This window comes from Anolis sagrei, chromosome 1 (assembly GCF_037176765.1).
Source record: "Anolis sagrei isolate rAnoSag1 chromosome 1, rAnoSag1.mat, whole genome shotgun sequence".
Taxonomy (NCBI): Eukaryota; Metazoa; Chordata; class Lepidosauria; order Squamata; family Dactyloidae; genus Anolis; species Anolis sagrei.
Window position 1 is genome coordinate 202,125,023 of NC_090021.1, and position 10,288 is coordinate 202,135,310.

A 10,288-nucleotide genomic window follows, 5' to 3' on the forward strand; every position below is an offset into this window, starting at 1 on the left:
TCCGAATTCTCATTTTTCAACCTTGGGTTCATTCTAATGTGTTTCTGCATGATCATTCACTTCCTAGTGTATTACTCTTAATATGTACATTTTTGTATACCTTTCTTAATGGAGCCTTTGAAAACATTTTCTGTACTACTACGTAAACTTGTGTGAAATTTCCACTCATATGCACATTTTGGGATACATTTTTTCCTGGGATATAATTTTTTGTGTGTATTGTCAATTCACAGACTGCCTTGCAGTTTTCAGGAAATGGTGCATAGTGTTGTATAACTGCAATTTAATTTGTTGTAGGTCCAGGATATGAAAATCTGACAAGGTTATATTATTATTATTATTATTATTATTATTATTATTATTATTATTCTATATTTATACTCTGCCCTTCTTAACCTTAGGGGGAATCAGGGCAGCTTACAGACCATGGCAAATACAACAATAAATACAACATATCTTAAAATATGAATGGAGGTAGTTTCTCACAATAATGGCTGGTGGGTTTAAATCATTTTAGAGTGTGATTCAAACTTTAAAGGAAGCAGCCAAGGTGTTGCACTTATTTGGGGGAAAGAAAGCTCAGTGGGAACCATGCGCTGAGCATGGAGAAGGAGATAGTAATGGGCTTCTGCATTGGGGAGGTCAACACTAGCCAAATTGTCCACATTCATATGGTGATCATTCTCTGGAGGCCAGATAAAAGAAAGAACTGGGTGGAGATTTCTCTTGAGCAGCTCTCAGCTGCTTCAACAGAAGCAGAGATATTGGCTGAATTAACAGGGTGACCTATGAAAGTTGTGGGTTGGTATCAATCTCATCCACACATAACAGTCTGGCCATCTCATGTAGATGTCCACACACAAGCAATGTATCAAATGATGGACCTGGGGCTGATATTCTCCTGCTCCATTGAGGATAAAAAAAAGACAGGCCAGATTCTGTACACTTGTTTCTAGTCCATTCAAGCCTCAAAGAGCTCAAAATATGAAAGGATTGAAATTCTAATTCACGTTGTTCCTCACAACACCATTGGGAAAGTGTGTCTTGAGTCAGCTGTATAAGTGCCTAAGATCTTGTGTCTAGAGGAGCAGGATGCTTATAAGAAAATCAAAGATATACAAAGATACACAAAGGCTCAGTGTTCACAAAGAACCTCTGCAGCCAGATGTCAGCCTGCAGTGACTGGAGGACCGTTTGGAACAGAACAAACAGAGGATGCAGGAATTACAGCAGGAGAAAGAGGAGCTTCTCAAGGAATCGGCTGCCCTGGAGTGATGGAACACAGGCTTTGTTTTGCCTGAGGAGACGTTCCTCGGCATGGCCCTGTCCTAACTTGCTGCTTTTCCTGGGGCTCATTCCATGCTGCCACAAAATCAGAAGGTCCCTAGAGCATGGAATATCAGTGGGCAGGGCACTGGAAATGATGAGAGGTGATTTTTGCAACAACGGACCTCTTTTCTCACATGACAGTTCTTGGAACTAAAGATGTGTGTGTTGGGATAATATAGAATTGACAGTTCTAGTCCTGATACACATCTAGTGGCAACTAAATCACTTCTTTCTCAGTTGATAGTTCAATGGTTCCCAATCCTTGGTTCTCTACATGTTTGTGACTTCAGCTCACAGAAGCCCGTCAACTTGGCCAACTGTCTGGGATTTTGGGAGCTGAAGTCCAAAAGTTGGAAGTTGCTGAGATAGTTCCTTTTAGATTTTAATGAAAACCTGGAAAATATTACCTGTCCTAATGACATGGGAGCTCAAACCAACCACTAACTTCTCACACAGCTCTATTTGTTGTAAGGCCATGCATCACCATTTTTTTTACCAGTCCCATTCAGCCAACAGCCAACAAAGTGGCTGTTCTTGAAGTCATAAAAAAACCCCACAAAATGTTACTGCATTGCATTTTGTGTTGCAGCCACAGCATTTAATTCCTTCATATATATTTTTCACAGCAATTGCACTTTAATTGAAATATGTAAGATCCATCAGCCCACTTTTTAAATATTTTATTCTCATATTGTGTTTGTGTGTTGCTGAAAATCTACCCTATTCCCTCTTTGACCAAATTCTTTTCAGATACATCTTTCTAAATTGCTCTGTTTATTGATGTGGTTTTTATTCTTGTCTCTCTGCCACTGGGCTCTACTATTTGTGATGCTGTTTATCAAGAAACACCATGTGAAAGTTAATAATAACATAATTTAGAGCAATAATTACATTTTTATTCAATAGCTTTGGGAAAACATTGAGTTGAATAATGAGATAAAAATGAGTGTCTTGGTTCTAACAGGACATTAATCAACATATTAACGGTGTAGGCAAACTGATTTGAGGCTGTTATGGCTTAATTTGTCTCAAAATCATTATTTTTAATGTATTACATAATGTCCTTTAAAATATGTGTTGAAGTGATTCTATGTATGCATTAGTTTTCCACACAGTAGATTTTACTCTTTGTTCTGTGATGAATGATAGCCTTTTATGGTATACAGTATAAACTCAATATTTTTGAAACTCTGGCATTTCAGAGTTGAGTTAAAATAAAATAAAGTTAATTCCTCAACATATTTCCCTAAACATTGATTCAAGTACAGAGAACACAAGAGATAAAATGTATTGTGGAATCAATTATATTTCTTTTTATAAAAAATTACAAAATGCTGCCTAAATACTAAATACTTCCAGAATTAATGGTGCAATTTAAATAATTGTTCTCAAAATATTTATGAAAACCGCCTAAAGGAAATAGGCTCCACAATGATGATAGTATTAATTTTGCATTTTTTTAGTACAGACACAGGGCAGCAGTATGTCTTGTGTTGTGTTCTTGAGATAGAGGCATATGTGACATTACCCATAATATATGCTAGGGATGACATTCAATGCAAATTTTGTTCTTGAAGGAAGCCGTTAACAATTTCAGTAAAAATTCTTCCTGTTCTGAGAAAATATTTGAAAATTTAAATGCAGCTTCTTCTCTTTTTGTGTGTGCAGAAAACAACATTTCTATGCAGGAAGTACTGCATTGATTTATATAATGAGATAACAAATGAATACACAGACATATTGGAAAAAATGGATGAAAAATAGATTTCAGATGTCGTTTGGATCTTTGCAAAATTCTAATGCATTTTTATACAGAAAACGGCCAATTCTATACAGAAAATACCGTTTTCTTTGCAAAACAACACACCCTCTATATGCTGTCTGTGCAGAATAAGTCCTGAATTATTAACAGTGCAATTTTCAAAGAGTATTCACGATTCAAAATGTATTCTGCACAAAATTCATACAGTTGTTTTGCATAGAAACATCATTTTTCTGGGCAGGAAAAAGCATTTCCTGCCTAGAAATTGCTGTTTTCTGTGTTAAAAAAAACCTTATTAGGATTTTCCAAAGATCCAAACTACATTTTTCATCCATTTTTCATTCATTTTTTCCAATATGTTTGAGTATTCCTTCTATTGCTGACATTTTCACTTTTTCAAGTACACATTTCTTTGATCCGTTATGTATCAGTTTGCAGTTGGTGTTTTAATAAAACAAAGTTATTATTTTAGACTTTTTTTGACAAAGTTGTCAAAGTATTCTATCTGAAATTTTGCCAACATTGTCTAGCTAAGAGTTATTTTTGATAAAGTAATTACTGAATCATGTGATGGAGGATCTATCATGAAAGGCTCGTCTAGTGATGTTCAGTCTTTTATTTCAAAAGAATTTAATAGAAACATTTTATTTCTTCATTGCTTTAATCTCTAAACCCATTTAATTGAATGTGCTGTACCTAAGATTAAAGGAACGTTTTGATTTATATAAGAGTTGTATGCATATTTTTAAAAGAAAGATAGTGGTAAGCAGATTTATAACAGCACTTCTTTTTAAAAGCCTGTTGGTTCAATGATGGACTGGACACTTCAATTCAATTAAAATTATACATTCAAATAAGAGTAAATTCTTACCACATGCAAATTATTTAGTGTTTAATCTTTTGCTTTAAATTTAGTCATCTAAAAATTGGAGCTGGTGGATTACACAATCAAATCAATATTATTCCCCCAGTCCTTTCTTACTGAAATTATACTAGCAGTGTAATATTCTAAATCTGTAACATTATTGCTGTAGCAGAAGCATTGACATATTGAGGCAGCATTGAAGCTTATTCATTCTGTAGGAGGAGAACAGCATGAAATGTAAAATAATATTGTTTTCAATAACACTATCAAAGCCACAGAAATACATGGATCTGTTGACCATAACACTAAAACAGAATGCCTTTGTAAACGTCCACAGAAGTTTTCAGACAGTATTGTTGAAGGTGATGTTAATTCTGACGAAAGAAGTGGGAACAATTCAGAGTTCAGAACAATTTGTAGATTCTCTTGATCATGAAATGGAAAAGAAATTCCAGAAGAGAAGCAGTACTTAATAATAGACTTTGTATATGTAATCCAGCAGGGGAATAAGGACATATTGGATTTACAGTGTGAAATAAGGTGGCACAAGTAAACAAAACCTAAAAATTAAAAAGTCATACAGTGAGTTTGCAAAATTCCTTATTAAAGAAAGATCAATACTGGCACAGTTCATGCAACTAATGTATGTGTGACCCTTTCCAGATCTAGCATTTTCAGTAATGGGCACTGTTAACACATTATTTATTTATTTATTTATTTATTCATTCATTTACAGTTCTTATATTCCGCCCTTCTCACCCCGCAGGGGACTCAGGGCGGATTACAGTAAACACATATATATGGCAAACATTCAATGCCAGTTTGACAAACAACATTTAACACACAAATACACTGAGGCTATTTAACTTTTTTCTGGCCGCCAGGGGAGCTGCTGCTTTTCATCATCCATCAACGACACCGATGAAGTTCTTCCGCATTCCACATTCCCCGGAGTCTTTTTTCTTTATGGCCTCATAAATTAGTTAAATTTAGCCTCCCACACAAGGTGGTACCTTATTTTCCTACTTGACAGATGCAACTGTCTTTCGGGTTGCAAAGGTCAACAACGGGCTACACAATGGCTGGACACCCACTCCAGCCCGGGCTGGCTTCGAACCCATCACCTTTTGGTCAGAGTGATCTTAATGCAGCTGACACTCAGCCAGCTGCGCCACAATCCCGGTGCTTTCAATGTCCCAAAGCAATTCTGGCCAATTCTCTAGAAGTCATCTCAAGCTTTAAATGTGCCTCTTCAGGTGTATCCCCATCCAGAAATATTTTAGGTAAATCCTTGTGAAACTGTGACTCAATGGGAGCTTGTTTAAAAACAATTATCTGTTTGAGAGGAAAATTCCAGTGATACCACATTAAAGTGGTTCACAAGCTACCTTAGGACACATCTATACTGACTACTTAGAGCAAAGGATGCCCAAATCAGCTCTGTGACAGCTACATGCCACATGGAGCTGATCCAGGTTAACATAACATTAAAAAATGTAGCGGGTTGTTCTGTCCCAGAATCCAGAGCAACTTGCATCTTGGGGCCCATGGAAACAGTTGGACTAGTTCTAAGATGAAACCAGCCCTAGCTGTTTACATGTCCATCCTGTGTTTCCCAGGCTTGGACAGTGCAGGAATACTATATGGTATTCTCCTCCCCTCCTGTTCTTTTTTGTGTGGTGGCCAGTGGGTGTAACATGGGTCACATCAGTCATTTGTCACCTGGAGTGACACTAGCTAGAGTGTTGAACATGATAAGGAGGGTATGATTCCTTATCTTCCCACTTCCTTGTCACACTGAAGCTTCAGTGTCACTCCAGATGACAAGCAACCAGCACAACAGATGTTGCACTTTCTGGCTGCTGAGACAAGGAAAATGAGAGGGTGGTAAGGGTGGTCATCCAACATTGTTGAACCATGCTTATGTGCTGCTGGATGGACAGGAGCCCTCCCATCTCAGGATAAGGGGTCATTGTAGCTCCACCCTTAGATTGAATCAAATCATCTGAAACAAGATCACTCACTCTGTTTAGCAGCAATTCTTGGTAATTTGTCTCAGTCCTGCTAGATGTGAGAAACTGAAACTGGATCCTTCTAGAAGCAGTGGTGGCCATTACATTCTCTGATATACCAGTGCCACTCATCATTTTTCTGGAATAAGTAATATATGGCTATTTCTATGGATTCCAGGCACTTAGCTACAAAACTGGATTGCTTTCTTCTCTCTTCCTCCTGCCCTCCCCACATCCAGTTTCCTTTTCCCTTCCCCTGGCTGTGAACTGGATGAATGATGTGGCAGCACAATATCCAAATTGGTAAGCACTCAACATTTTGATACTTAGCAATGCTAATGTCAGATGCCAGACAAACTGGATGTCAAACAAAGACCAGAACAGTTTAAGCATTCCATGTGATGTGCAGAGCTGGCTGCAGTTAGGCATTTCAGAAGACAATGGTGTAATGTATGCTGGAAAGCAAGGCAGGCCATCTCATGTACAACAAGGAGAGGCAAAGAGAAGTCATAAATTGATGTTTTTGATGGAAGAGAAACAAAGGGAAGAAAAGATGTGCTTTGATCATTTGCTAAATTTCCCCCTCTACACCCCCAGGCTTATAATATGAAACCTTGTTCTGTTTTTGCTTGTAACTTTATGTGCCCCCCTCTCATTCTCTCTCTCTCTCAGACACACAATGACAGTTATACGCATATCTGTGCACACACACAATCCACTTATTGTTAAAAAATGCATAAGGTTTTTTGTGTGTGTGTCAGGAGTGACTTAAGAAACTGCAAGTCGATTCTGGTGTGAGAGAACTGGCCGTCTGCAAGGATGTTGCCCAGGGGATGGCCTAATGTTTCTGATGTTTTACCATCCTTCTGGGAGGTTTCTCTCATGTCTCTGCATGGGGAGCTGGAGCTGACAGAGGGAGCTCATCCACTCTCTCCCTGGATTCGAACCTGTGACCTGTCAGTCTTCAGTCCTGCTGTCACAAGGTTTAACCCACTGTGCCACCGGGGGCTCCAATACATAAGTTAATACACAAAGGAAGTCTACCCTATAACATCTCAGAATGCTGCATTGTCCAGTTATCATCTGAGATATAAAGAATGTGGTGGAAAAACATGGTATACCTCTCAAGCTGGATCATCGTGGTTAGTGGGTTAATATGCTCACTGGTCACAAGAAAAGCATATTCAGACAGCATAAGAAAAGCATATTCAGAAAAGCATATTCACAGCATAAGAAAAGCATATTCACATTGGCAATATGTGATAATATAGGATATCTATAGGACAGCAGGAGATAAAACAATAAAACACTGATAGGAACGGGAATTGAAATCAAGGCAATCTGGGATGGTATGTGATCTGGGCAGAGTAGATTCTGAGTTAATTCCACTCTATTTCATGGCCAAGAGTCTTTTTACATTATGCAATTGTAGCAGCATGGTTCTACTCTGATTGCATTCGCAACATCTTATGATAACCAAACCTAGGATACGTAGTTTGGTGAATTACTACATCTCTTTGACAGATAATTCTAAATGCCTCAAAATTGAAAATCCCAGTATTTTATGGAATGCAACTATAATAACTAGAGCTATTTTGAACTTGAACACCTAGTAACCTCAGCCAGCATGATCAAAAGTCAGAGTTTGAAACATCAGTAGGACCAAAGGTTAAGAATTGTTTAAATGTGCTTTAACTGTTGTACTAAATATTTTAATACTACTATATATTGTATTTTAAAGCATTTTATGTGGCCATGAATCCCATGCTGGAAAAAAGGCAGGACATAAATAAAATAAAATAAAATAAATACATAATAAACTGTTGCTGTAGGGCAACAAGCCAGTATCATAAACTACAGCAGGAGGTTTGTTCATTTCAGTAACCCATCGTATATGCCAGCTGTATTTTGCCTAGTTTGGGCACAAAAATGGAAAAGTAAATGAATCTTCTTGTAGTTATGCTAAGAGGGTGGGGTGAGGAGCTAATATGCTTGACTCTTATTCATCTAACAATAAACCATTGTTCAGTATTATGCCAGAGTCAGGTACATACAACCATAATCAGCAGTTGGGTTTTGCACTGATGGCAACCGACATTACCAATTCCTTTAAATCAGTTCTGCACTGCCGCAAAATAACCTTTGCCATTTTGTGTGCCCTCTCGCAGCTTGCCTTCAACAAGTCCATTTTGACTTAGAAAATATATTGAGAAATGCTTTGTTGTACTATACAAAACAAATCCTCTGCAAGTGTATGCTGGCTGCTTTCTATAAGGACAGAACATGGGATCTTCAGGAAAAGCTGTTTAGTGCCTAATGCAACTGAGCCTTTGAAGTTTACTGGGGAATTCATTTAGACGCCAACATTAATAATCTTTAGAAATCAAAATATCTGTACAAATGCATCTTACATTCCACGTTTGTGCATAATACAACACTAGATCTTGTCAAAAAGTGTTTTTGGCCTTATTTAGCTTTTTGACCCCTACCTACCACAAATAGGTTTTAAGAAGTGATATTTTTCACTTGTAGCAGAGCACAAGTCTCAAGACAATATGGAGAGCCCCCACATTCATGAGGTTTAGGGGTGCACAACCTCAATGAAAGTAGAACAGCCACAATTATTGTAAGTCTCCACTCCCCACAGTGCATGCTGCAGCCTCTTTTTCCCACCAAGAGCCTCAGCCCCTTATTCCCTTCATCAACTTTCCACCTCAAAACATCAGCCAGATTTGAAGCCACTTTCCCTCAGATCCATCTCCTTGCCTTACTCCTTCTGTTGTCCTTTCCACCTCTGCCCTAAAAACAATGCTATCCCCGGACTTCCTTTTTTTCAGCTTCCCAGCATGAAGCCTCAACCAGATTTTAAACCTATTTTCCATTGAGCCACCCAATGGGAAATGAGAGAGAGGGGAAGAAAGAGGAGTAAGGTCATAAGGTGAATTAGGAGGGATGGGATCTTAGATCTGGCTAAGGTTTCGTGCTGGGGAGGTGAGAAAGGAAGTGAGGGGCTGGCACTGTTGCCAAGATATGGAAGGAAAGGCAGAAGAGCAGCAGGAGTGCGATTAGTTAAGCAGCACCCACAAACTCCCGAATAAACAAATCCAAGAAAGAGAAACCAGCTAATGTAGGGGTCCACTGAACTTACAACTCTCTCCCATCCTGTAGCTTCTGTCTTCCAGCTCTCTGCTGAGAAGCCCTGTCTACTCTGATCATTTAACACAGTTTCAACCTGGTAATGAAGAAAGTGGTTTGCTGTGCAGATGATTCCATCGGAAATCCTGGAACCAGTATGAGACCCTGACAGTGATTACAGAAACCACAAGCACGAATGCATATTAAGGACTTTCTTTCAGATGCTTTGGCTGGTAATGGAGGTACTTTTTAAAATGTTTCTTTATCTTGTTTATGACGAAATTTGAAATACAAGCTTGAAAACATAGCTACATTTTTTCTGAGTAAAGCTATTTGTTATTTTGTTTTATTGAGAAAGAAAACAGTTTGTTTGCAAAGGAAAGTTTTTCAAAAGACACAGCAGTAACATGCAATCTTAACACCACTCGAGTGTGGTATTTTCAGAACAGAAAATCCAGGACATATGTAGCCAGTAAGAAATTCTCTTAAGAAAAATGAACGGATGTGCATTCAGAAAGGAATAGCCCTGATAGACAAAATACTTTTAAACAATGCTTCCAGTCATTTTTTTTTGTTTTTGTTTCTCAGCATCAGTACTACAGTTAGGTAAAATCCTGAAAATGAAAATCTCATAATTACAGTCACGTGAAATAAAACTGTAGCATTGTCTTTGGCTTGATAATAAGGTGGCTATTTAACAGTGGCTGGCATGAATGAATATAAATCAGAAGGAATTCCTCCCTCTTTATCCCTAGTGAGATAAACATGGTTTATCACGTTGAGAGAATATTCTATAACATACGAATAATCAGAACACATTGTTGGCTCCAATTTTCCATCATTTTATTTTTCAATATCAAACAAAAGTAAAGCTCCCTGCACAATATAGTCACAGGTAGAAGAAGAATTAGCTGCATAATTCGAGCTGCTTTGGGAAGTAAGAGATGAAAGGGAACGCCGCTTGTATTAAATCATATTGTTCACTGGGCTTACCAATGCTATAGAAATCACTCTGATTTTCATTGTTGTGTGCTTTGCTGTTGCTTGTATTAAGCAAATGCGCCACTTGCCTCACTGTTCTCCCCATCATAGATCCACAACGGCCTTTTGAAAGAAAGCTGAACTCACCCGGACAAAGACGGATGCTTCATCCATCTGACGTGTCATGCCAACAAATGGGTTTTT

General features: G+C 38.1%; 1 pseudogene; it reads left to right on the plus strand.

The window, feature by feature from the left end:
- The first annotated feature begins 788 nt into the window (after positions 1 to 788).
- On the plus strand, positions 789 to 1,275 carry LOC132767318 (lys-63-specific deubiquitinase BRCC36 pseudogene; annotated as a pseudogene).
- The last annotated feature ends 9,013 nt before the right edge of the window (positions 1,276 to 10,288 follow it).